Source organism: Balaenoptera acutorostrata, unplaced genomic scaffold (genome assembly GCF_949987535.1).
Source record: "Balaenoptera acutorostrata unplaced genomic scaffold, mBalAcu1.1 scaffold_126, whole genome shotgun sequence".
NCBI lineage: Eukaryota > Metazoa > Chordata > Mammalia > Artiodactyla > Balaenopteridae > Balaenoptera > Balaenoptera acutorostrata.
Window position 1 is genome coordinate 132,047 of NW_026645629.1, and position 5,454 is coordinate 137,500.

Consider the following 5,454-nt stretch of genomic DNA (forward strand, 5'->3'; position numbering starts at 1 on the left):
TCCCATTCGCCATGGAGCCAGCACTTGTAGGACATGAGAGGATTCACACTGAATAAAATAGTCTCAGCATGGTGAAGGAAGGACATTCTTCAGTGGTCCCTTATCCCTTGGTGTCCTCACACCAAGGAGGTGCCAATTCTAACGTCACAATGGCAAATTCCTCACCTAGTTCACCTCAAGAAATGAATGCTGGGAATGTACTGACTCTATAAAGAATGTGTGAGCCCCACGATTGAGACAAGGTTCAGACGTTTGGAGATTGTCTATTACTACAAATCTACAGCATAAATAGGTAGATGGCGAAGTATTTTGAGAATGCAAAGTTTGGTACCAAGAAAGAAAGCAACCCCACTTCAGTGGATCAGTACTTGGACATAGGTAAGCACTACCGAATGGGTGTGTGTCTTTCAAAACCAGGAAATGTTGCCCTGAGTCAGAATGGGTCAATTTTCCTTTCATACACTCGCTGTCGATCAGTGAGGGACTTTCTATTTTTATGAAGTTGTAAACATAATTACAAACCCTAGGGTCCATCAGGAACTAAGTTTCAATGGTCAGTAAAAAAGTAGAACACAAGTGATGGGGGTTACCTGTTACATTCCTGTTCAAATAGGTATGCACGCACATGTCAAGGATGAGTGGCCACAAGAATAAACACAACAAAGTTGAAACCTGTGCATGTGCGTGTGTGCGTGTGTGTGTGTGACTCACAGGTGGATGTTTTCCATAGCCGTGCACTATGGCACTGCAGGATCTGTGGTTGCTGAGTCCCCGGAGGTGGAAGCGCAGATACAGGGCCCCGACTGTGAAGTTATCCATGGATTTTCACAGTGCGTGGGCTCGGCACCCGTAACCCTCCATGCTGGTTGTTCAACGGTCAACTCTAGTTTATAGATCAGAGAGGATAACATCATGTGTTCACTATTAATAACTTTTCCAAATAATCTTTATCTTTTTAAAAGGAAGACATCATTTAATCCATTTCACAAGCTGATATTGGGAACCTACTGCCCCAGCACGTGAATTATCCCTACAGAACACAAGATCCCCGAGAAGGAAGAGCCCTGAGCACTGAGACGCCATGAAGGTAGGCTTTTAGATGATATTCTCTGCTTCTCCAGCTTGAGGTAAAACATGGGATGACTGGGTCTACCTATCCCATTCTGGCTTGTCAAATGGGAGCCCCCATGGCACGTATCACCAGAAGTCGGTCCATGATAACTCCAACTATAGGAATTCTTGGCAGTTTTATGTTCAGGATCATTTCTTTTCCTGACATCGATTGAAAACTCCTTGGGCCCTGTTAGCAGTTACAGATTCAATGAGTCCAGTACTTCCTAGGTTTTGTCACGTATTTAGGAGGGGAATCACCATCAAGTTGCTGAAATGAGGACTAAGTGTCTTTCAGACATGGAGATGGAAATAAATGGTGCTCTGCGGGGTGTGCGATGACGGGCACCCAGGATTCCTTCACCCAGCCCTCCCTTTGCTCCCTCACCGCTTCCTGGAAAATTGGTGTGCGCGCGTGCGCGCGCGCACACACACACACACACACACACACACACACACACACAGAGCTCTGGGGGCGCTATTTGCTGTCCATGATTTCACGTGCCTTTTGGGCACGGCTGGTAGAGATGGACATGAAGCAGCAGGACAGCAAGCTGGCATATCGGTCGGCCTAGAGAAGTTTCCCAAGTGAAATATCAGAACCAGGGCAGGGGGGCGCAGAGAGAGGCGGGGAGGGGAGGCCCAGGTGACCTGGGAGAGAAGTTGGGGGGGACCGCTGACCGACCTCGGTTCAGGTTCCCCATCCCCCTCCGGCTGAGAACCTGCCTTCGCTTCCTGCCCTCAGGTGTGTGAGAGGAGCATGTTTCTTTCCAACAAATACCAACACATCAATTCAGTCTGTTTGTGTGTTTGTTCTTGCTTGTTCGTTTTCTGGACGAGGCCAAAGAACCCTTCCAGTGGAGGTGTGTGTACAAAGGAGGATCTGACAGGATGGGAGGGTGCGGGTCAGTCCATGTGCCAAGAAATCCAGAGAATCTGTCGTAGCTGAGACTCGGGCCTTTTGCAGAAATAGGCCAAGAGAGTTCAGATTTGATCATTCACTGCCAAATAGTCATCACAGCAGTTTCCTGGAAGGGATTGTGTTGCAGGAGCCAGCGTGGCCCTCAGCCCTCAGGCCTCAGCCCGGCGGGCGGGCAGGCAGGCAGGCAGGCAGCGGCTATTGTCTGTTGTTCCCGCCCCCACCCCCACCCCCACCCCCGTTCCTTCTCCAGCGCTCCTTCCTAAGTCCCCTGGACTGACCTTTGCCAGGAGCGGGGGAGGGGAGGTCCGGACGATTCATTCGGCAGGGCCTCGTTCAATCGCTCCATTCAAATGCAGAAAGCTCTCCGGTCAAGTCGGAGCGTTTGACTTTGCCTCGAGCTTCTCTTTAACGAATGGCTTTTTCTTTTTTCTTTCCCCAATTTCCCCCACCCTTAGGCTGCCCCCTCCAAACTGCAGGGAGGGAAGGAGGGAGAGAGGAAAGGATGGGAGGAGGATGTGTGAGAAACAGGCCTTTTTTCCGGGCAAAAGGAGTCCCCTCCTTTTCCTAACCCAGGAAACCCCACTACACCATTTGAGAATCATGGACACGCGTGAAAGCAGACGTCTTCACTTGAGATCTTCCTCCGCAGGAGGACAGAAAGGAGGGCCAGTGTGTCCCTCTTGTGCTGGCCGGTTCTTAAGTCACTTGAATTCAAAATAATCAATAGAGCATGGAGGCACATTTTGGGGCGGCCTACTCTGGAGCCCAACAGTTCCCTCCTCTGAAAGTTCCTTGGAACATATTAAAGCTGAGCTGGTGACTCGTGTGTGTGTGTGTGTGTGTGTGTGTGTGTGTGTGTGTGTGTGTGTGTGTGTGTCTGAGTCAAGGAGATTTCTAGATGTCAGGGTCGAAGCAACTTTAGAAGTTTGAAATAACTCTGATGATGTCGTCGGGTGTTTGGTTCAAATTTCGGAGTGGCTCTCACAGAAACAGGAACGAGGACTTTTTCCATAGGAGCCGTTGTGGCCGTTTCTCTAAGGTTTCCGTCAAGTTCTCTAGCTTCCGTTTGCAGGGCTTCAGGCAAAGGGCCGTTTTAGTTCTCAGTGATGCCAAGTCAAAAGGGTGGGAGGGTGGGAGAAAATGGCAAACGTTCATGGAGAGAGTCGTAGCCAGATATTGGAGGGAACTCAAAAAACTTCGGATGCAGTCCAGTTTTCAGGTTAAGAACAACACCCTAAGGGAAGTGAGTAGCACCAGAATTTCATATCCACAAGTGTGCATCCCCGTTTTATGGAAACATAATTTTGGCCTCCAAGTAACATATGCAAATAACTCTATTGCCAGGGAAATAAGAAGCCTCACTGAGAGTTTCTGAATTAAGGAAAGTAGGGAGAAAAAGATCAGTGATTCTATCCTGCTGACAGAGGTATAAGTTACCAAATGGACGTCCCCCTTTAAAAATAAAAGAAGAAAATTGGGTTTTGTTTGTTTGTTTTTGTTTTTCCTTGTATCTGGAAAACAAAAGATTTAACAATCAGTCCTAATCTCTCCCTCTCTCCCTCTCTCCCTCTCTCTCTCTCTCTCTCTCTCTGTTTCCCTCTCTCTCTCTCTCTCTCTCTCTCTCTTTATATATATATCAAAATACTTTATATAGATATTCTTTTCCAGATTCTTTTCTCTCATACGTTATTACAAAGTAGTAGTGAGTAGAGTTTCCTGTGCTATATAGTAGGAGGTGTTTGTTGATTACCTATTTGATGTACAGTAATGTGTATATGTTCATCTCAACCTCCTAAGTTATCTATCCCCCGCTTCCCCAAGCAGTCCTGTTTTACACAAGTAGTCATACACATTGTCATCCTATTCATCAGTTCATTCAACTCCATGTAAGTCATTCTTGTTCTTCTTGGAGTCCAGTTTTTCCGTCGGTTCTGCCGACCTTGCCTGATGATTGAGGGTGACTGGACGAGTGACGGTTCCAAAAAGTTTACAAGAGCTTTTGTGAAGGATTGTAGGATTTGCCCAGAGAAGCGGGTGCCTTGATCTGATCACACGGGAGGCTGTGGAAGGTAGACCCCAAGTGGCAAACACATTTTGTTTTTTTAACAGTCTCTGTGCCACGGTGAGGACATCAGGCTTGCAGCGAGGGAAGACTTCAACCCACACGGAAAACATACAAGGATGTTTGGATGACCCCTACTAAGTGGCAGTGGAATGAAGTCCAGTGGCTGGGGTTCAGAGGGTCCAGAGAGAGGAGGTTTTCTTTCCATAGAGAAAAATGATTTTTCCCCCCCAGGGTTACAAGCATGACAGGCCAGACGTTGCCGGTAGACTGTAGAAGTCTTCCTGCCAATGTCTATTTACAATTGGAGTCATCTTGGAGGCACCATGGGCGGGTGAAGGAATGCAAGGTGTGGGGGAGGGGGGAGGTTGGCCAGGGAGCAACCGACTGGGCCACCGTCTCCCGTCTGCCATAGCCCCGACCGGCTGTTGAAAGGACAGGATGGACTTGATCCACGTGTGCCCCGCCACCCCCACCATCTTTCCACAGGCTGTTGTTACTGCCTTGGCGTGAAAGTCGGTTAGAACATCTCCCTGATACTGGGTTCAGCCCCTTTCGTGTGAGCCTCCATTTTGACGATGACAGACAACACTTTATGCCAGGGCAGAGAAGACTTCCAGGAAGAAAGATCCCATCATTTCTGGAACAGTTAGAACACATCGGTGTACAGACACAAGCCAAAGAAGACTTCACGTTGTTCCTTCCTCTTTGACAACACTTTCCCGTGTCATCGAACCTCTCCAAGAAACTTACTCAGTTTCATCTCTCTCATTTCTCAGGAGAGAGAACACATTTTTGAGCTATTTTGAGGGCCCTCACCTCCTGGATCCTATCTCAAAGTGCGTTCGAAGTCCAAAGGACTTCATCTGTCCTTTAATTTTTGGGCAAATGTGTCCAAAATATCCAAAAGATTGTAAAGCACTTAATGTGATAGGTCACTGTGAAACAGTGCTTCGTTAGCCATGTCACCAACATCCCAAGGAAAGACTTGCTAGGCAGAGAGAGAAGCTTCTTCTTCAGTTCTGAGCCAAACCTGGTTCTTTGAATATCGAGAGGACTAAGTTGATGTGAGTCCGCCAAGACCTGATAAAGGCAACCTAGAAAATAAGTGATGACTTTTGACAAAGACATAAGCTTTTCTTTCTTTCTTTCTTTCTTTCTTTCTTTCTTTCTTTCTTTCTTTCTTTCTTTCTTTCTTTCTTTCTTTTTCTCTCTCTCTCTCTCTCCTCTCTCTCTCTCTCTCTCTCTCTCTTTCTCTCTCTCTCTCTCTCCCCTCTCTCTCTCTCTTTCTCTCTCTCTCTCTCTCCCCTCTCTCTCTCTCTTTCTTTCTTTCTCTCTCTCCTTAAAGATAAAGGAAAAA